The following is a 23,426-nucleotide window of genomic DNA, read 5'->3' as shown; positions in this document are numbered from 1 at the left end:
CTAACTTTATGTGGCATCGATCTTTGTGGCATTTTTGGAATGCGTGCCTTTGGCCAAGCGTGCTTTATTGGGACCAATTCCTCTGACCTGTTGTGATGTAACTGCCTATCTGTGGGATTGATCAGGGTTTTCCCTGGGTGCGTATTTGTCTTTAGGCTAAGTGTGACCCCACCTGTGACCTGTTAATCAGTAGGCCCGAGTTTGGGTCGCATAGCCTGTTTGACCACGTATCTCTGACTCAGGGTTTATGGGGAGGTCACTTTGGGTGAATCCGACAGCAATGATATGAGTTTGTTAACATGTGTACAATTAACATGGTGGGAATTGATATCATTTTTACTGACATCCTCAATATTGTGCGTACAGTTGTCATAGCCTACATACATATTGTCTTTACTGATATTGACATTCTTATGCTTGCATAGATTACGGCATACATTGAAATAGTTTTAACTGGTATCGACATTGTCATGCATGCATAGATTATGGCATATATTGCCATTGTTTCTACTGGTATCGGCATTGTTATGCAAGCATGTTTTATGGCTTGCATCGACATTATATTTATTGGTATTGCCATAATCGGGCCTGCATATATCAAGGTGTGTAAAGACATTGTATTCAAGGATATTAACAGATTTACATTTAGATCTACTGAAAATGCTGATTTCATTACCTGTTGCTCTTGAGTACGGTTCTCTGTTTTTTGTAAGAATTGTTGATTGCAATTTTTTTCAGATTTTCAAGATGGTAACTTTATTTTATGCAGGACAGTTGATCTGAAAAAAATATTCAACATGTTAAAATGTTAGGATATTGTCTAATGTTATGCTTAATACTGTTAAAAGAAAGAAAATGTACATTTTAAAACACAATTTCAATTGAATTTTTTTTATTGGTTTGAAATATGTAGGATGGTCTCCGAAAGCTGCTGAGGGGCTCTGCTCATGCAAATGTGATGCAGCGCGTGCAACAACATTTGTTTTATTGATTTAATTGTCAACTTACCTGCATTAATCCGTATTCCGGTGTTTAATACCCGCCCCTCGTCACCAGCCGGTAGTAAACACCCCCCGCCCCATGTCACCGCTCGGTAGCACTCCCACCAGGAGACATTACTGTCTCCCGGACCTTGTGGTGGAGAACCACCTTAGGTGTGAAGGTTGGTGGTTGTACATGACTTATGCAGGGATGGTAGGGGTGATGCAAACTCAGGTGCCTGTTATTGTTATGATGATTACATTTGGCTGATTGGGAGGTTGTGTGAGCTGCTCCTGTTGCAGCTGCCTCCTCTTCCTCCTCTCGCATGACCAGCCAAACAAAGTATGCAGGAATTACCTTTAAGGCACTGCTGAAAAGCTATTTGCCACTCGACCTTTCACTGGAATTATACCAGAAAATCAACTAAAGAATATCTTGGGTCAAAATATTGTGGCAAGTTATATAGAGGACCCAAAATATCATGAAGGTAAATTTATCTAACTAAGCTTGGGTATACTATACTTAACTCCACGTATATGTAGCTTGGCAATCTATATATCTTCATGGTACTTGGATGTGGAGTTATGAATGGTATACCTACCTATATGCACCTACCTCAATATTTTGGCCCCATTATATTTTTGCCTTCAAAATTCATCATACAATCTCGTTATGCGATCTGTCCATCAAATGTTCTTTATGCATTTGTCACCCCGAGTGGGATGGATATGCCCAGACGTGGGTCCGTGCTCTCCATGCCACTGGAGTCCAGCTATTCTGGCTAATGAGAGGTGAAACCCCGAAACTGGTCTGAGAATGCTTGTTTCCAGGCCTGGGAGGACCTGGCCTGTCAGTTTGGGCTACACTGTTCCCATTGGGCGCAGGGTCAAGACTGATTTGCATATGGCTGGATTCAAACTGGATTGCCGTGGGGAGCAAAAGAACGATGGACTTAAGCCCAGATCTCTGTACTGGGGTGAATGTATGACATTGTTCTACATCATGTCCATCAATAGTTCTATTTGCATTTGGCACCCGAGTGGGACGGGTATGCCCAGACTTGGGTCCTGTGCTCTCCATGCCACTGGAGTCAAGCTATCCTGGCTGATAAGGGGTGACACCTCTAAATCAACCCTATGATGCTTGTTTCCAGTCCAGGAAGGACCTGGCCTGACGGTTCGGGCTGGACTGTTTTCATTGGGCACAGGGTCAAGACTGATCTGATTATGGCTGGGTTCAAACTGGAATGGCAGGGGGAGCAAAAATAAGATGGATTTAGGCCCAGATCTCTGTACTGGGATGAATGTATGACATTGTTCTGCATTTTGTCCATCAATTGTTCTTTAGGTCTCGCCCTGGAATTCGCATCCGAAGGATGCGTCCAGGGTCGGAGACTTATAGTTATTGGACACGGGGGAATGAGGACAAGAAACTGTCACAAGCTTTTGAAGGCAGATTTGGGTGCGCGAACGCGCACGTTCTGTCCTGCGCTGCGCCGTTCACTTCCCTCCCCTACTCCCAGCAAGTCAGCCTAACGCGCATGCATGCACACACACGCGCACACGCACTTACACTTACACAGACACGCAGGCACCCAGACAGGCAACCCCCTCCCCCCCACAGTCACACACACACACGCATACACACAGACTCCAAGACACACACACACATGCACGCTCACACACATACACAGCCCGCCGCCACACGCGCGTGCGCGCACACACATGCCCTCCGCCCTCGCAGCCCAGCAACAAGGCGAAACCCCACTCACCGGCTTCCTTGGTGCAGCGGCTCTCACCGGCAGCAGGACTCTTCCTCCCTTCTTCGGCACCGGGGCGCAGGGTAGGCTCCTGCCTGCTCCGGTGCTCCAAACAATCGCCGCTCTTCCGTGGGAGGCGGGGTAGGCTCCCGCCCTCCTACTTCCTGTTTCCAGTTGTCCCGCCCGGCCTGCCTGACTTCCTGGTCGCAGGCCGGCGGCGGACTGCAGCACGCGCTTAAGTTATGTCAACAATCACAGATCCTGCTGTCATGCTTGGCCCCGAGGTTAGTATCAGCCTCATATTTAAGGGCGTGTGGAGAAAATGTTGTGAATTATTAATAGAGGTTAAAAGATTTACATATTGGTGCCCGCAGGTTGGTAGTTTAACCTATTGAAGCTTCTCCGGAGGCGCCCCCAAAATGTGAGAGTTGGAAGAATCAATTGTTCGTATGCATGGACAGCCGAGACTCAGTTTGAGGATGTTTCTAGATGACTGTGGATTGTATCTTATTAATGCGCTACGATATGCTTGTTTTAGAAGTCCACATGTTCTGCTTTTGAAGTACCTACTTTTTGCTGTCATGTTTGCGCTTGAGTTCTCATCCTGCTACAGAAACGAGAGCTTAGACACTTAAGCAGTGTAAATAGAATGTGGCTATGTTGTATATTATGTATAAACAAATGCAGTTGTAATAACCACTTGGAGGGAATCTCCAAGCTCTGACAACTGTGAGTGATGTTGCAACCCCAAGTTATGTCATTACTTTTATGTAAAATGCTGGGGCACCCCAAAAGGGGGCCCAGTGAAGAGCTAGATTGTCAAAGCTTTAAAAAAGGACAAGACCTCCCAAATTCTTCTCAGCAAAAAGACTGAGGGTTGGCCGAGGCACAGTGAAAGAGCACCCCCGTTCCCACCCTCATATTAAATCTAAATGTAAGGTTTTTGTGGGAATAGGACATGGTGTGAGAGGCCGAATATCTGGTACTAGTTGCTGGTTGTCCTCAGCTGGTTAGAGCTCCCCACACTGAGACCCCCCTCACACATTTGTGGATGGAGTCACAGAGAGCCTGGGCGGTATCCATCTTGGCAGCAGGTTCTCGTATTATTGCGCTCTCTGATACACTGAACATAATTTCACAAAAGTTCTTTAGAAAAAGTTTAAGCTATTGCCATTATAAATTACAATAACTTTTATTTAAGTATTAGTTATTTAAAAAAATTAAATGCCATTGTTATTTGTAATATCAATACATCTAAGTCATGTAAATACAAAACATATTGCATTACAAGTGCTATAGGTATCACATTTGCGAAAGTTATAACTATTGGCATTGTAAATGACAAAGCTATTAATTTAGGTATTTAAAAAAAAAAACATAAATAAAAACTTTGCCATTTACAATACCAATAGCTCAAACTTTCCTAATGCGAGACCTATTGCATTGCAAATGCTTGTTTTGCATTTGTAGCCCGGCGTGGGACGGGAATGCCCAGAGTTGGGTCCAGTGCTCTCCATGCCACTAGAGTCAAGCTATCCTTGCTCATGAGAGGTGAAACCCTAAAACTGGTCCTAGGTTGCTTGTTGTCAGATCAGGGAGGACCTGGCCTGGCGTCAGCTTCATTACTGAATACTTGCCAACAAGTGGGGATGGACTTGCACAGTTTCCTGATCTTTACTGAAGCCGACATATGCGTCCTGCCTCTGTTATCCTCAAGTTATCCTTGAATCGGAGTTCACCTTATCCACATGAATTGTCGTGACTGGAACAAGCATTGAGTAATTAAGCTAAATCCAGCAGCTTCATGGTACCATGTTGAGTCACATAGTGAGCCTCACAGTAAACAATGTGTCCTTATGATTTCACCATTACATGCTCCTATTTGATGCAGAAATTCAATTACGGAACACGCACAACTCTTAGTTCCTTCTCCTCACTGGGTTCCCAGCCAGGTTCCCTGTGAGTACCCTCCTTTTCATTTTTCACACCCAGGGGTTACACTCAATTCACTCTAACAGCAGAATATTTATTCAGGTGTCCCTGCATTCCTAGAACCTGAAGAGACCTTTCATTGTCGGCAGGATCAAAACGTCATTGACAATTTCAAAGTGAACCATAAATCCGCCTCTGTTATTGCATCATAAGTCTGTGTTCATTTATTATTTGTGTTTTCGGTCAACTTTGTAAATATAGAAATTATTTTTTTATTTGTCACAAAACTTCACAAAATATGTTAGTCTCATGTTTACTGGGACACTATGCACCTGAATCTGATTATATATTGAAACTGTATATATAAACATTTGAACTCACAAAACATCCTGTAGTGTATGGTGTAATATCTCTCGACATCCACCTAACCCCTTTTTATCGCCATTGAGCTTATGATTGCCATTGTCTAGTAATTACATTAGTCCACAGGAGCCAATGTCTGTTTATGTAGTATGTACCATGCTTCCGTGTGAGTAGGGTGTCCCTTGTCTTCCACACATGACTTAGCAAATCAGGAGGCAAGCTCTCCTCCTCCTGACTGACGTTGGAGCTGGGGGACGAGTTCCACCCCAGGCAGGTACCAACAGCAGATCGGCAAGGCATTGCGGGCGGAAAGCGCCATGTGATTCAATCCCGTACCACAGGATTCTCCTGGTCCTTTAGCACATCTGGAGGCAAGCCCCTCCTCTTCCTGGCTGACATTGGAGCTGGGGGCCGAGTACCACCCCAACCAGGCACAAACAGCAGACCTGCAAGGCTTTGCTGGCAGAAATCGCCCAGTTAGTAAAAACTGAAAGGCATACATTTAGAATTGTTTTGCATTCTTCTTAATCTTTTGTCGTTCTAAGTTTGCTGGAAAAAAGGATTTTTTTGGCTAAAAGTATTTTCTTTTAATATAGACAACCCCAACCACTGTCTTTTGTTTTATAGCCTGAGTTTGTGGGGCAGATTTACTAACACTATTGATCCAGTGTTCCAGAACTCAGATAATACGTCATATCCTGGACCCAAATGTATTACCTGTCAGTTCCTCCACCTGCATTAGTTAGACCAAACTTACCAATTTATACATTTATCCTGGTGTTACCTAAACGATGGATCTTTATAAGAGAAAAGGGACTGGCAAATAATATTCTGAATTATATATCAAGAAACATCTCTATAATTGGAATACTAACAGAGGCAATTTCATTAATAGTAAGCTTTATCTAAATTAATGTGATTGCTCATCAAGTAAAATTACAGCTCAAATCAAGATTTATCACACAAGAGAGCATTCGGAGAAATCAAAGCAAACACATCTCATAAACAGCGCAATGAGTGAGTGGATAGGTAGAGAGACAAAAGAGAAAGAATAACTTGCAATATAAATTATGCAAATTCAGAACATCGTATTTACCCAGGACTCAAGTTTCTAAGATTCAGAAATGCTACCCTCTGGCCATTAGAGCAACCAAGGCACTTCAAAGAAGAGTTGAAAGTGCAAAGTTAAGAGTCAGGATCAGCAGATCAGCAGCCAGCCCACAAGAATAGGACACAACGTCACAGCTCTCTACTCTCGCAAACTTAAAGAAACGCCATTCGTAAAAAGAAAAGAAAAAAACACCTACTTCCTAGGTGCTAGTATACCCTAAATTCACACAAGTCCAACCCCTACTCTATCCATCACACATAAGTTTTTATTGGTCACAACAAGGGGTGTCTAGATCATACCACTCCGGCCAAGTTCTAATTTTCTAACACACCATTGTTCAAGCACTATACATCATTTTTAAAACGTTATCATCTATTCGGCAACTTGTCCATATTCTCTTCCCACAATTTGTAACTTTTATGAAGAAAACAGGTTCTTCTTCCAGCTTCCAGAAGAAACTTCTTTTCTGTGGTCTATAGATTCCTCCACGCAACCTTGGCCATCACCGGAGGTAAACGAAAAGCAAACTGATTAGACGTCCTCCCATTCTCGCATCCCACTCAAACACCTTTTTTGGAAAGGGGCGACCACTCGGTCCCCCCGAACGTATGGCAGGGTGCCTGGATCCCCCCGGGAAACCATTTTGGGCGGGGGGCGTGTCTCGGCTGGTATGCCCGAAGCGGCGTAGCCGGGGCGCGCTTTTTCCCGCCCAAGAATGGGTTGTCCTAGACACCTACACCGTTGGTCACGCCCCGTAGGCATACCAGAGGAGGGTACACGCCCTCCCGAAGAGGAATAAAAAGAGCAACAATCCAGAGAAGCATCCTCTTGTTCCTGTGCTTGGAAGCTGCACCCTCTCGTTGCACGTGAGCCCTAGACGGAACAAGGAGCAATTTTGAGAACTTGTAATTTTTGTGTTTCTCTTCCAGGAGCCTTCTCCACCGGATCCAGGACCTCGTCGAGCAGCTAAGCAGCAAGGGTCGAGTCTCTGACAAACGATGCCTGGCAAGAAGGTCGGAAAGAAGGCAGGGACGGAGCAGATGCTCCGCATGCTGATGAAAGACATGGCGGACATGAAAAAAAAATGGCGGCAATGAATAATACGGGCAGACCAAAGAAGGTCATCAGACCAGCATTGCCGGGAGTAGTCCCCGCAGGGAGAGGTAAAAGGGCCAGGAATAGGGCGGCAGGGGGGGAGTCCCCAGTTCCCGAGTCACCCCCGGTAAGCCCGGTTAGTCCAGTTGAGGCCCCGGTACCTGTACCGATCCCGGATGCGGGCCAGTCGATTCCGGTAGTATTTACGCCCACCAGCGAGGAGGAAATGCCTCCGGAGTTGGCCGCCAGTTGGCCGCATGGCTTGGAAAGAATACCGAGGGTGCAGCGGCGCCCGGAGACACGGCCAAAGAGGCTAGGTTGCTAATGAAGCAGTTGCGGCAATCGCGAGATGCTGCAAAGGCGAATGTCCCTCTTGTCCCCTCACAGATTCCCTCGGAAGAACCAGCGGCTGGCGGTGAAAAATCAGCAGGACCGGCTATGGAGTCTGGTAAGCAGCCATTGCCAATGGCAAATGGGGGGTCTTTGCCCTCAAGGAGGGAGAACGTAGTTCAGCATATTCCTCTGGCCACGAAAGAGATGATTTGGGCTGATAAATATGTCAATATGTTTTTGCTCCTGACTGATCATCACGAGATTGAGTATGTTAAGGCTCAGAAGGATTTGTTGCATCCGAGTGTGTGGCGCGCAAAAATGGCGGGCTTCAGGGTGGATGAGACGATCTCGAATTGGGCCAAGGCCTTTGGGATGTTTACTGCTATTATGGGTGAACGTAAGCCAGAGATTATGACTGAATTAGCCTGTTATCAGACACGTATAATGGATTTCTATGAAACATATGAGGGCGTTTTATGGAGGGGTTATGATAGTAAGTTTCGTAAGGCCAAGGAGCACGATTCGTCTCTGACGTGGGACTGTCTCGACTCCGTCTCTTGGCAGAAGCAGCTCTTGCCGGGCACGACGAAGTCGTCCTCGCTTGGCGAGTATGGGTCGGCGCCTTCCCGCCATCAATCGGCGGCGCCCTTTCGAGCAAACCCCGCAGGTGATCACCAACCCAGGAGTAGTGGGAATGGGGTTAGAAAAGGGGTTTGCTGGAATTTTAACAGAGGCAAGTGCACGAGGCCACATGGGACATGTAAGTTCAGGCATGGGTGTGCAGGTTGCGGACATTCTTCACACCCGGAGAGTTCCTGCAGAGCCAAGAATGGGGATACCGGGGGTAGAGGAGGTACCAAACAGGTCTAATATCGGCCAAGGGGTACCACTACCTACCCCCGTAGATATCATGGCAATGATCCCCTGGCTAAACGAATACCCTGATCATGTCTCCGCTGGGGTGTTACGGGACGGCTTTTCATATGGCTTCCACATCCCGGCGGGGGATTTTCGGGGGGACTCACTGTGCAGAAATCAACTGTCCGTTCAGCAGCACCCGATGGTGGTAGAAAACAAGATTGCGAAGGAAGTTGCCCGGGGCCGGGTCGCCGGCCCATATAGGCACCCGCCTGTTCCTAATTTCATTTGTTCACCATTGGGAGTAGTCCCCAAGAAGGACCCAGGTGAGTTTAGGTTAATTCATAACTTGTCGGCTCCTAGGGGTCTTTCGGTAAACGATGCGATTGATCCTGGAGTCTGTTCGGTGCGGTACGCATCCTTTGATGAGGCCGTCGCCATGTTGAATCGCCTGGGGCCCGGAGCGCTGATGGCTAAATCAGATATTGAGTCAGCATTCCGGTAGCTCCCGGTACATCCTCAAGATCAGCGTCTGTTAGGTTTTGTGTTTCAAGGATGCTATTACATGGATAGATGTATGCCAATGGGCTGCTCCATCTCTTGTGCTTATTTTGAGAAATTCAGCTGTTTTCTGCAATGGGCGTTCACCTGAGCTACGGGCTATACACAGGTTATGCACTACCTAGATGATTTTTTGTTCTTGGGGCCAGCCGGTGACACGGAATGTGCACAGGCTTTACTGGAATTTTGCAATCTCATGAAACGGTTCGGCGTGCCATTGGCACCGGGGAAAACGGTGGGGCCATCTACTTCACTCGAGTTTCTTGGAATTGAGCTCGATTCAGTGGAGGGATGCTTCCGTTTGCCCAGGGACAAAGTAATGAAATTTAGGGCCTCGCTAGAATTGTGCATAAGCAAAGAGAAGGTAACTCTCCATCAGTTGCAGCAAGCGGTGGGCCAGCTCAACTTTGCCCTCAGAGTGATACCAATGGCCCGCCCCTTTTCCCGCTCTATTGCACAAGCCATGGTCGGTCTCAAAGAGGGACACCACCGCAAGAGACTGTCTGCAGAGGTTTGCCAGGATATGCGCATATGGTTGGCATTTCTGGCGGATTTCAACGGTCGAGTGGTATGGAGCAAACCACCAGCATCCTCGGACGAGCTGGGTTTGTGGACCGACTCGGCAGGGAGCGTGGGATTTGGCGCCATCTTTGGTAATCGATGGTCGGCGCAAACATGGCCGACGTGGTGGCACACCAGTGGGCTAACAGGTAACATTGGGTTTCTTGAGTTGTTCCCCATTTTGGTGGCCCTGAAGGCATGGCCGGACAATTTCCGTGATCGCTCAGTGGTATTTTGGTCCGATAACATGACCGTTGTTGAATGCATAAGTAACCAGGCAGCACGCTGCAAGTTGATTTTGAGATTATTAAAGGAAATTGTCCTACTGTGCATGAGACTGAACGTTCAGTTTAGGGCAAGGCATGTGCCGGGTGTATTGAATCAGGCGGCTGATGCACTCTCTCGTTCCCACATGCAGGCCTTCAGGGGTTATCTACCTTCTGCGGATCTAGTGGCGGCACCATTTCCCGAAGCTCTCTGGTCACTCGGTGCCCCGGATTACAGGACCTCGTGGGAACGAGATTAGCCCCCAGGACATGGAAGGCATACGAAGGAGCGTTTCGTTCCTATTGTACATTTTTGGGCCCAGCAGGAGGGGATAAGTGGGGACAGGAGGAGTATGTACTGAAGTTTTTAGTAGCACTCCACAAGGCAGGCCATCAGCAGCGACGGCCAATAGGCACTGGGCCGCCATTGCATTCATGGCGCAGGCTTACGGCATCAAGGACCCTACATCGTCCTTTTTGGTTAAGAAAGCACTACGAAGGTGGCAACGCCTCGAGGGTCATAGAGTAGACGAGAGGCACCCGATTGGGTTAGAAAGATTGTCCCTGTTGATGTCAGTGCTCCCCGCGACATGTTCCTCCCAGTCTGAAGTAGTGCTGTTCCGGGCCGCTTTCGCATTAGCATTCCATGGGGCTATGCGGGTGAGCGAGCTGGTGGCAAGAAATAAGAAGGATGTGGGGGGAGGTCTATGTCGGGAACACGTTCAGATCAAGGGTGATTCAATGGTAATCACAATAGCCAGGTCTAAAACTGACCAGGGTGCGATGGGGGACAGTATTGTGGTCCAGCGCGTGCGAGGGTCCCCCACGTGCCCGGTGCAGTGCGTTGAGCAATACCTGGTGCAAAGGGCGGTAGCATGGGGGGGAAGCTTGCTGAGACACACCGACGCCACCCCACTGACAAGGTTTCAGTTTCAGCGGGTGTTAACTTTGGCAATCGCGGCAGCGGGCTTGGACCCGAGCGATTTTGGGACCCATTCCTTCAGGATAGGGGCTGCTACAGAAGCTACAGCCAGGGGTCAAAGTGTGGAAATGGTGAAACAATTGGGACGATGGTCCTCGAACTGTTATAAAAGGTATGTGCGGTTGCACATGTTGTGAAGCTAATGTCATGCACTCACGCTTCTTGTCTTTTGTTTGGTTTACAGTTTCGCGAGCTTGCGAGGCGGGGCAGACTGTGCAGTCGACCCGACACCTGGGAACCAGCGGTCAAAGATCACCGGCTGAGGAAAGAGTGGTGTGGGTCGTGGGCCACTCATACGTGAGGCGTGCCGCGGACGTATTCAAAGCAGGTGACATGATTCACGCAGCTGGGGAATACGGGTACAGGGTGACCTTTCATGGAAGGGGCGGGCTCTGTATTGACCGGTTTCAGTGTTTTGTCGAGGAACTGTTAGGGCGGACAAGGTCACCGCCGTCTATAATCATAGTGCATCTGGGGGGCAATGACTTGGTGGCGCTCGGTAGGCGAGTACTCCTCGAGCGGGTTCTATCCACTGTTAGCTGGTTGGCAAAGAGGATTCCGGGGTGCACGATAGCATGGTCACACATGATTCCAAGGAAGGTGTGGCGGGGGGCCCTCTCTGTGTCAGCTTTGAATCATTCAGTAAAGAAAGTTAATAACAAGCTGGGTAGATTGTTTCGTTCAGGACAGTTGCACTGTATTCCGCATGGATGTATCCGGGGGGATAACATGTATCTCGAAGACGGGGTTCGTTTGTCCTGGGAGGGGAATGTCTTACTCAAAGGAGACTTCATAGCATGGTTACGGGGTTTGTACAATCATGACCTTTAGTAGGAGTGTGGGGGGTCCGGATAGCCGGTCAACTCTCCGGCCTGTGGCGGTAAGGTCATGATCGGTGAGCAGTAATTTCAAGATCCCTAGAGGGGGCGCCACCCATTATGGATGGGAGCGCCCGGGGGGAGGCGGCCATTGGCCCCTCACAAGGGAAGGCGGCACCCACTAAGTATGGGGTCGCCGAAGGGAAGGCGGTCATAGGCCCCTCCCAGGGGAGGAGGCGGCTCGATGCCCCTCCTAGGAATTTCCCGGGGCCAGGATATCCGCGACGGCGGATGTGGTGAACAGTGTGGGGTGGGAGGGGGGTCCACGCTACCTTCTAGACACCTCACACGAGTCCTCGGACGACCACTAAGATGGCGTCGAGTTAAATAAGGGGCCCCCGCTAAGACAAGGGAAATTGGAAGTTGGCACAGAGGTACAGTCCTCTGTGCGACCGCCCCTCACACCGTGAGGGGGGAGTTCTGGTAGTAGGGATCTGACACTGGTTACGACCTTGCCGTTGGCCCGTAATGTTAGGATGTACAATTTTTATTTAGAAAGTATGCATTTGCAGGATGTTTAGACTCGGCTAGGAGAACCTTTGTATTAGAGATTTGTTAAGGTTAGCCAATAAACGTGACTGCAGTGAAATGTATAAATGAAAAATTGTACATGATATGAAACTGTTATTTTAATGTTTTAATTTTGTTTCATATTTTTAATAAATACGGCCGGGAGGGTAACTCCCTCCCGCCTTCCAAAAGTTCAGAACTGCGTCCGTCTTCATATCCTTGGGGATTGTGTTGGGAGGGGGTGATAGGCATCCCGGCCATATGGAAAGGGGCGACCCCTCGGTCCCCCCGAACGTATGGCAGGGTGCCCGGATCCCCCCGGGAAACCATTTTGGGCGGGGGGCGTGTCTCGGCTGGTATGCCCGAAGCGGCGTAGCCGGGGCGCGCTTTTTCCCGCCCAAGAAGGGGTTGTCCTAGACACCTACACCGTTGGTCACGCCCCGTAGGCGTACCAGAGGAGGGTACACGCCCTCCCGAAGAGGAATAAAAAGAGCAACAATCCAGAGAAGCATCCTTTTGTTCCTGTGCTTGGAAGCTGCACCCTCTCGTTGCACGTGAGCCCTAGACGGAACAAGGAGCCATTTTGACCCACCCACCAGCCGCTTATGGCAACCTTAGTAATGCAATGAAGTGGATTTGCGTTGATAGTATCTTTTTCCAAGGTTTTTTAGCGTGTAATAAAGATGTCAAATGTGAACTGCAATAAAGTAATTTGCTTCATAACAATTTTTCTCATCCAGTTGAGCGGAGTATCACAGTCTAATTGAATGTGTAGCATGTGTAGATATGTGGATGAATAGTACAATGTCCAGGTAACCGCTTTATCGCTCTCTTCATTAGGTTCAAAAAACGTCGTATTTATTTTGGTCGGGCGGTAAGGTCATGATCGGTGAGCAGTAATTTCAAGATCCCTAGAGGGGGCGCCACCCATTATGGATGGGAGCGGCCGGGGGGAGGCGGCCATTGGCCCCTCACAAGGGGAGGCGGCACCCACTAAGTATGGGGTCGCCGAAGGGAAGGCGTTCATAGGCCCCTCCCAGGGGAGGAGGCAGCTCGATGCCCCTCCTAGGAATTTCCCGGGGCCAGGATATCCGCGACGGCGGATGTGGTGAACAGTGTGGGGTGGGAGGGGGGTCCACGGTACCTTCTAGACACCTCACACGAGTCCTCGGACGACCACTAAGATGGCGTCGAGTTAAATAAGGGGCCCCCGCTAAGACAAGGGAAATTGGAAGTTGGCACAGAGGTACAGTCCTCTGTGCGACCGCCCCTCACACCGTGAGGGGGGAGTTCTGGTAGTAGGGATCTGACACCGGTTACGACCTTGCCGTTGGCCCGTAATGTTAGGATGTACAATTTTTATTTAGAAAGTATGCATTTGCAGGATGTTTAGACTCGGCTAGGAGAACCTTTGTATTAGAGATTTGTTAAGGTTAGCCAATAAACGTGACTGCAGTGAAATGTATAAATGAAAAATTGTACATGATATGAAACTGTTATTTTAATGTTTTAATTTTGTTTCATATTTTTAATAAATACGGCCGGGAGGGTAACTCCCTCCCGCCTTCCAAAAGTTCAGAACTGCGTCCGTCCTCCCATCCTTGGGGATTGTGTTGGGAGGGGGTGATAGGCATCCCGGCCATATAACTAAAGTTTTCTGAGACCTGTCTCTCCAGGACAGAATAATGAAATCATTAAGTTTGAAGCCTTTAGTCATTAGTTTCTGCATTAGTCATGTGTGGTTTGTGGCCTACCCCAAACTCTTCTTCAATTAAATTATTTCTTTACGCATGCACAGTTAAACTTAGCCCGTTTTAGTGACTATTAATTAGTGTAAACTGTTTAATTTGCACCACAAGGAGTTCAATTCGAGCAGGTTTCTGTTTTGTGAAAACACTGCTCCATCACTATGCACCATTTCTGCATCACAAGAGTGACATAAACGTAGCGCAAAGTTTTGGGGAGATTTACTACCAGTGTAAATCATGAATTTTGTTGGAAAGTAGCCCTAAAGTTACTTGCAGTAGCACTACTCTCTACTTTGTCCCACTGTGTATCAAGGGGATATGTTATGGATGGTATATTGAGATTCCCATCCAAAATTACAACTCCATGAAGCAAGGGTAACAGTTCAATACATATACATAGAGGTAAAGTGTCAAAGAATAGAATTTTGCATTGGAAGGGTAAATTTCCAGTGCAAAACCTGTGCTTGACATCACATACACACTCCTGGACCATGGCACAATGAATGGTGTGTGTTGTTGGTATAAGGCAGCCATATGTAAGCCACTGCTAGAGGGAAGAGCAACAGCGCCATATCTTATTAGATATGGTGCTGTTGTGCTCTCTCCGGTTCACTCAACACCTTGCAGCAAATTTGGTTACTGCTCTGTGTTGTGCGAAAACTTAGTAAATCTCCAGATGATGAGCTTTTAATATATAAGGCCTACTAGTATGGATGACATGTGACTCCTATACTTTTGTGGTACTCATTGTCTTATGTGACATTTCTAATACATTGATTTACACATTCATTCATTGTCTCTGTATATTTTGTGTGTGTGTGATGTAAAGTACGCTAGCACCCTACATTGGTGTGAGGAGTGTTATGAGTGAAAATAAATAAATATGAGAGAGGGGCCATGGATACATGTGAGCACAACTGGAGGGTGGTATTGTGGGAATCTGTGAAGGACAATGACTCCAGGGCCTGGGTGAAGCCAGCAAAGAGTGTCGTACTGGGCGCCACTGACACTAAAGACGGCTTTGTTCCTAAATAAATAATGTTTCTCTCCAATCAGATGTGCATGAGCATTTTGTGCACATAACAGGTATTAAAAAAGGGCTTAACGTTTTCTCCAGTACATTATTGTCCTCAAAGTGCAGGGTCAGTCACCATGCCTTGAATGACCTTGGTGTCACTTTCAGTGCATCTGCCTCTTACCTGATGGGGCATGCGTAAGAAAGGGGAGATATTTTTATTCAGCACAATAAGAGCCTGTGTATAATTTTTATTACAGCCAAGATTCACCTGTCCAAAAGATATATATAACACCTAAACGCAATGTATATTCTTTTGTCATCAAAGGTTTAGATTCCATTATATAAACCACTTCTGGTGTATTCTGCAGCACAGGCAGGTATTTTAGGAGCACGCATAGCCTTTGAATCCGCTCCAAATGGTTCAGCTCTCGGCCAGTCTGATGAATGAACATCTCTACGATATCTCTGCGTGCACATGACTTAGGTGGTCAAATTCACCAGAAATAACGATGTATAGTAAATTAACTGTGCTTACGGATGACTTGCATTTTGGCAGACTGCCCTTCCTCGTTTATAGTATTCTAATATAAATGAATGAGAGAGTGCCACTTGTCTTCAAAATGTACCTGACTTTGCCTGTCAGGGAAGTTAGAATCAATATATTTTAAGAATAAGGGTTCTGTGCGCCCCCAAAAAGCTCCATGTTTGTAAAATATAAATAAATAATCTGTAACATTAATGATACATTGTAGATATGCTCACTTTGCATGACCAGAAATACGGGGCCTCGTTATTGAAGAATTGGCATAGGGCAGCGCCTCAAGTCTTCTTGCTGTGCTGCCATGCGCCGATAAGAAAGGGCAGGCATGCACCGTATTTATAACATACAGTGCATTCCTGTCCTTTCTCCCTGTGTTGGCGCACAATTTGCTGCCTAGCGCCAATGCAGGCACCCTCGCAGTATGGTGCAAGGGTGCCTCCGTTGCAGACAGGATCCCAAGAGGTGTTTTTCTCTTTCCAAGTGTACAGCAGAATGAAGCACACATGGAAAAAGGAAACAAGCATTGGAAATGCAATAGGTCTCGGATTTATTTGAGTTAGAGCTAATGGCATTGTAAATGGCAATGTCTTTTAGCCATGTGTTATGGAGTGTATTCATGTGGTGTGTAGTGGAATTATGTGGGTTGGATTGGAATTGTATCAATGGTGGCATGCTGCGCTTTAGATGAATATGTTTAAAAATAAAGTGCACCATACTGCGATTGCTACAATAGTTAATTGTGGATGCGTTAACAATTGATGTGTGCACTGATGGCTGGAGGTGTGTTCGCTTGGTGGAAGCGGGCACTGACGGCTGGTAGTGTGTGCGCCTGGTAAAACCCTGCACAGATGGCTGGAGGTGTGTGTGCCTGGTGAAAGCGTGCACTGACGGCTGGTGGTGAGTGCGCCTGGTGAAAGCGTGCACTGACGTCTGGTATTGTGTGCCTGGTGGAAGCCTGCACTAACGGCTGGTGGTGTTTGCGCCCAGTGAAAGCGTGCACTGACGGCTGGCGGTGTTTGTGCCCGGTGAAAGCGTGCACTGACGGCTTGTGGTGTGTGTGTGTGGTTGTGTGTGTGGTTGCATGTGTGGTGGTGAGTGTGTGGTGGTAAGTGTGTGGTGGTGAGAGTGTGGTGGTGAGAGTGGTGTGTGTGTGTGGTGTGTGGTGTGGGTGTGTGTGTGGTGTGTGTGTGGTGTATGTGGTTTATGTGTGTGGTTTTATGTGTGGTTTTATGTCTGTGGTTTTATGTGTGTGGTCTTATGTGTATGGTCTTATGTGTGTGGTTTATGTGTGTGGTTTTATGTGTGTGGTCTTATGTGTATGGTCTTATGTGTGTGGTCTTATGTGTGTGTGTGGTGGGCTTAGTTCGAGTGTTCGTACCCTGCAAACTCACACACTGCCCCTACACACTCACACACTGCTCACCCTACACACTCACACACTGTTCACACTACACACTCACACACTGCAGTCAGTCACTCTGCAGTCACTCTCACTATGCAGTCACTCTCACTCTGCAGTCACTCTCACTCTGCACTCACTCTCACTATGCAGTCACTCTCACTCTGCAGTCACTCTCACTCTGCACTCACTCTCACTCTGCACTCACTCTCACTCTGCAGTCATTCTGCATTCACTCTCACTCTGCACTCACTCACACTCTGCACTCACTCACACTCTGCACTCACTTGCACTCTGCGCTCTCTGCACTCACACTCTACACTCACTCTGCACTCACTCTGCACTCACTCTCACTCTGCACTCACTCTGCACTCACACTCAATCTGCACTCTGCAGTCACTCTCACTGTGCACTCACTGTGCACTCACTCTGCACTCACTCTGCACTCACTCTGCACTCACTCTACACTCACTCTGCACTCACTCTCACTATGCATTCACTCTGCACTCACTCTGCACTCACTCTCACGCTCACTCTGCGCTCGCACTCACTCTGCACTTGCACTCACTCTGCACTCACTCTGCACTCACTCCGCACTGACTCTGCAGTCACTCTCATTTTGCACTCACTCTGCACTCACTCACACTCTGCAATCACTCACAATCTGCACTCATGCACACTCTGCACTCACTCACACTCTGCACTCACTCTTCAGTCACTCTGAAGTCACTCTCACTCTGCACTCACTCTGCACTCGCAGTCACTCTGCACTCTGCAGTCACTCTCACTCTGCACTCACTCTGCAGTCACTCTCACTCTGCACTTGCTCTGCACTCTGCACTCACTCTGCACTCTGCACTCACTCTCACTCTGCACTCGCACTCACTCTGCACTCGCACTCACTCACTCTCACTCTGCACTCACTCTCACTGCGCTCACTCTCACTCTCACTCTGCGCTCACTCTCACTCTGCGCTCACGCTCACTCTGTGCTCACGCTCACTCTGCACTCACTCTGCACTCACTCTGCACTCACTCTCACTCTGCACTCACTCTCACTCTGCACTCACACTAATGGCTCTTGCACAGGCGAGAGCTTCTGGCTTTGCCAATGCTTGTTTCTAATGCACATCAACCGCTGGCCACACTATCACTGCTTGCCGTATGTGAAATCACCTGACCATGTACAGTCGGAACAGTCCCATAGGCTGAATGCTGCATACTCATTCCTGCACATTCACAACCGGACTCTACAAAACTGGACTTCGCAACATGTGGTGACCATTTCTATGGTACTTTTCGGCCAACAGAGGGCAGATACATGCACGTGTGTGTGTATCTGATGGATGTTCATTTGTGTAATGCTAGAGAAAGGGTTTGGAGATCCCGGAGCCGGGGAGTTGTGAAAAAGCAACGTATACATACCATAACTCCCGGTTTAGGCACAAGGCTATTCAGTTTCTGGGCTAAAAATTGCAGAGGCCGCCGCACCCGCCCGAAGGGTGGGGGAGGCTCGAAGGCCGGCGCCATAACCCTCGTGGTGCCACCAGCGGGGGTAAACTGGTTCTGGGCGCTTCGATGAAGACAGGAACCAGCGGAAGCGGGGTGCGCACCAGCCACCCGACCGGAAGTGACCTGTTGACCTGAGCGCCCCCAAAGGGCGCCCAATGGTCAACCTGGCTTTGCTTGAACCCCCCAATCAGGGGGACTCACCTGAGACCTGCATGGAGGGCTCAAGAGGATTTAAGCGACGCCGTCCTCCCAGCAGAAGCACATCGCATTCGAGGAGCTGGGAGAACGGCGCGACAGCAACAACGACTGAAGAGGAAGAGAGGCGACGCGGCGAAGGACGAAGAGGAAGACGGCAAGGCTCCAGTTGAAGATCAAGGTCGTCATCACCGAGGACGCCTTACGGAGCGCGGCGCGCTGTGCCAGCTCCCCCGAAGCAGCAGCAGGTAAAAACCGCAGCAAGCTCAGAGCCCGGGATAAGCACACGCAGCTAGCTGTGCCCCCAGCTGACGGCCTGACGCAGACGCGGGAAACGAAGAAGCCACACACAAGTGCGCAGGGACTCAGGACATGTCGGAAGGCCAGTCGGACGAGATGGCAGAGGTGCTGTTGAAGATCCGAGAGTTATCGGCCATCCACGGTGACGACTGGCTTCACCCCCACCTGGGCAAAGGGAAAGAGAACAGACCGGTAGAACAGGCGGACGAAGAGCCAGGGCCTTCCGCACCCAAGAAGTTGAAAAACACGCCGATGAAGAGAACATCGAAGAGGAACCCTCCGAGGAAAGTGCGGCAGAAACCCCTCCCGCCGAGACCAGAGGGCGGCGACCAGAGCGAGACCACCGACCAAAAGAAAAAGGGTGAGCATATTAGCAACATCGTAAGGGAATGTCTAAAATCGCTGGCGCCGGGGCTACTTAATGGCACAGGGCAGGGGATACCAGGGCCTAGGGAGCAGCGCGCGGAGGAAGCGGCAGGTCTCACGTGGCATATGGTCGACCCGGGGTGGGCCCGTCAGACAAGAGTGCAAGAACAGGTAAGCTTGTCCACCCAGGGGGAACAAATCTCCCCACTACCCGGCTGGGGTTACGGCCCCGTTTCGGGAAGCCCGCCTCCGAGTGGGGTAGTCAACGATCATTACATCAGGCCATCCCCCGGTCCGGCGTCCCTGACTACGAAAGCCACCGGCTTGGCATGTCTCATCCCCCTAGCGGTGAAAGAGAGGATATGGCGCAAAGAATTCATTGACATATTTTCGCTGCTCGAAATACAGCTAGAGGGACTTGATCTAACCACGTGCGACAGGAAGGAAGAGGACAGGAGAGAAAGGCGTGGGGCCAGAAAGGAGCGCAGTTTCGACAATTGGTTAGATGCCTTTAGAATCATGGCGTGCATTATAGTGGAAAGGTTCCCCCATTGCGCGGCTGACTTGTGGCTTTACGAGGCCAATATCCACCTAGCACAGAGGCAGTTCCCGGGGGATGCCTGGTTAGAATACGATAAAGGGTTTAGATTAAAAATGCAGAGGCACCCCGAAATGGAGTGGAATGAGGAGGATGTCTCGGGTTTCATCCACAAGATGCTCACAGCCAAAGATGTTAGGGCCTGGGCGGGAAAAGGCGACCAGCCCTTTCGGAGCTCCTACCAAAAGGGGAAGAGCGGTTCTTATCAAAGGCGGTCGAACGGGAGATCGTACTCCCCAACCGCAACCAAGGCGATCTGTTGGAGATACGAGGCGGGGGACTGCTCATGGGGCTCGTCTTGTAAGTTTCAACACGCATGCGCTAGCTGCGGGGGCAAGCACGCCACTGTTGCGTGCAAAGGTTCCAAGCACGAAGCGAAAAGAGAGAAGAGAGAAAAGAGCAAGAAGCGTTAGCCCCAACGCAGGGGAAAGGAGGGGACTGGTGGACATTTGTAGGCGCCAGCTGGCCAGATCCCCCATTGTTACGCAACAGCTGCGCAGATTAACAAACAAATACCCGAACAAAGCAGAGGCCAGATCACTGGTAGAGGGCTTCGAGCAAGGCTTTGTTATTCCATTCCAGGGCCCGCTCCCCTCGGCGGGAGCGAGTAACCTGAAGTCGGCAAGCCAACACCCCGAAGTGGTTAGCGCCAAGATAGAGAAAGAATTGAAACTGGGTAGAGTTGAGGGCCCCCTCCCAAAGGAATGGCATGAAGGCATAGTCATCTCCCCGCTAGGCGTGGTCCCCAAGAAGGAACAAGGTCAATTCAGGCTGATACACCACCTATCGTTTCCGGAAGGTTCCTCCGTGAACGACGGTATCGACCCCGAAGCTTGCTCAGTGAGCTATGCGTCAGTCGACGACGCTATCGAGCTGGTTAAGGCGACAGGCAGAGGAGCCCTCATGGCGAAGGCCGATATTGAATCTGCATTCCGACTATTGCCGGTCCACCCCTCCAGCTTCCATTTATTGGGTTTCCAATGGGGCGAGGACGTGTTTATTGACAACGCCATGCCCATGGGATGCGCAATTTCATGCGCATACTTTGAGCAGTTCGCCACTTTCTTAGAATGGGCGCTGCATGACCGGCACCAGGAAGGTGGAAAGCTGCACTACCTAGACGACTTCCTGTTCACAGGCCCGGCAGGGTCCTCAGTGTGCGCAAGCTCATTGGCAGCCTTCGAGGAGCTATCTAGGTCCCTAGGGGTTCCCCTCGCAAAAGAAAAAACTACAGGCCCGACCACAAGTCTCACGTTCCTGGGCATAGAATTGGACTCTATAGCGGGAACGGCCAGGCTGCCTCCCGACAAGGTGAAAGAATTTCGCGAGGAAGTATCGAAGCTACGGGGTCGGAGCAAGGCCACCCTGAGGGAAATCCAACGAGTGATAGGGAGACTTAACTTCGCGGCTCGGGTAATCCCGCCCGCCAGGGTATTCTCAAGACGCCTAACAGGGCTAACGTCCGGCGTCACCCACAAGCACCACCACATCAGGCTGAGCGCAGGCGTGAAACAGGACCTGCAGGTGTGGGACGAGTTCCTACAAGATTTCAACGGGGTGCTGATTTGGAGGGCAGGTTGGGTAACGGCTGAACAGATAGCTCTTTACACAGACGCGGCTGGAAGCCTTGGCTTCGGTGCGGTCCTGGGAAACAGTTGGTGCGCCAGCCAGTGGCCGGATGAATGGCATGCGCAGGGGCTCACCAGGAACATCACGTTTCTCGAGCTGCTCCCAATCATTGTGGCTCTGACCATTTGGAGCGAGAAAATAAAAAACCTGAAACTCACGCTTTGGTCAGATAACATGGGAGTAGTACAGGCCATTAACAGAGGCGCAGCGAGATGCCCGGACATGCTGAGGCTAATGCGACGGTTAATTAAATTGCAGCTGGAAGGGAACCTGGAGCTGAAAGCACGCCACGTGCCAGGGGCAGAGAACTCAGCAGCAGACGCGCTCTCACAGGCTCAAATGAAACGTTTCAGAGAACTGGTGCCCGGGGCGGACAAGGAGATGACCCCCTTTCCATCGTCCCTTTGGGACCTGGGGGAGTAGACTTATCATGGCTAATAGGGCAATCACTTACCGCAGAGGCTAACAGAAGGTACAAGACATACGCGGGCACGGTAATGAGAGTGGGGGGCCTAAGATCGCTGGAAGACAGGGCAAAAACTCGCACAGCAGTCGAGAAATTCGTGCAATGGGCATTCGAGTCGAGAAAAACGAGATCGTGGGCCCAGGCGCATTTATCCGCCATCGCCCATTTTGCCAGGCTTTACACAGGCGAGGACCCCACTACCTCGGCCTATCTAAAGGCGGCCTTAAAAGGCTGGAGGAGGGTTGAAGGTAGAAAGAAGGACGACAGGCGTCCCATCGATTTTGCCAAACTGGGCCAGCTCCTTGGAGCCCTCACGGGCTTAATATCAGATAAATATGAGCTGCTGCTGTTTAGGGCGGCTTTCACAACGGCTTTCTTCGGAGCATTCCGTATCAGCGAACTGGTAGCCCCCAGCAAATCGGGCCCTGCGCAGCAATGCCTGCAGGCAAGAGACATTAAACCAATGGAGAGGGCAGTCGAATTAATGCTGAGACAGTCCAAAACGGACAGGGCAAGGAGGGGGACGACGATACGTCTCCATTGCATCCCAGAGTCGGGGCTCTGTGCGGTATGCTGGTTATTTAAGTACATGGGGGCTCGACCAGCGGGTGAGGGCCCTCTCTTCATACATAAGGACGGGAGGAACCTGAGTAAGTTCCAGTTTACAGCCATAATGCGCCAAGGCTTGGGTAAAGCCGGGTATTGCGCGGCATCTTTTGCCTCTCACTCCTTCAGGATCGGCGCAGCGACCTCTGCAGCGCAGCATGGCATGCCAGAGGACAGGATCCAGGCAGTGGGCAGATGGCGCTCCAGGGCGTACAAGTCGTACATACGCCCTCACCTCATATAAAAAAAAAAATTTAAAAAAAAGAGAAAAGAGAGAGAAAGCCACGGGGGGGGGGGGAAGGAACGAGAGGGATTCGCCTTGGGATGCCGCACGGCAGGGTGACAGCACCCCCCCTCCCTCTCCTAAATGCACACGGTGCGCAGATAAGCCACCTAACGGAATGCTTTCTCTCGACAGCTGGTCTGGGTGGTGGGGCACTCATTCATGTCCCGGATGGAGTCTTGGTGGCGGCAGGGGGGCCGCAGCATAAACAGGCCCAAAGCGACGTACATCCGGTGGATAGGGCAGCCAGGTATGAGATGGGAGCAGCTACTGCCGACGCTGGACGGCCTCATGGCAGATTCGGCCTGGTTGCCCGACGTCCTGATCATCCACCTTGGGGGCAACGACCTGACCCGGCTAGGGTGAAAAGCAGTCGGGCAAGCCATCCAAAGGGATCTCACCAAGACAGCAGCGTGGCTGGGACCCACGACGGTAGTCTGGTCCGAAATGATCAGCAGGAAACATTGGAGAGGGGCCGATTCCAACAAGGCCGTCGACAACGCAAGAAGGAAACTAAATGTGGCAATGCACAAGTTTTGCCTCGCCAATGGCCTGGAATCAATTCGGCACGGCCTC

The sequence above is a fragment of the Lissotriton vulgaris genome, chromosome 3_1 (genome assembly GCF_964263255.1).
Source record: "Lissotriton vulgaris chromosome 3_1, aLisVul1.2, whole genome shotgun sequence".
Taxonomy (NCBI): Eukaryota; Metazoa; Chordata; class Amphibia; order Caudata; family Salamandridae; genus Lissotriton; species Lissotriton vulgaris.
This window is presented reverse-complemented; position numbering follows the sequence as displayed.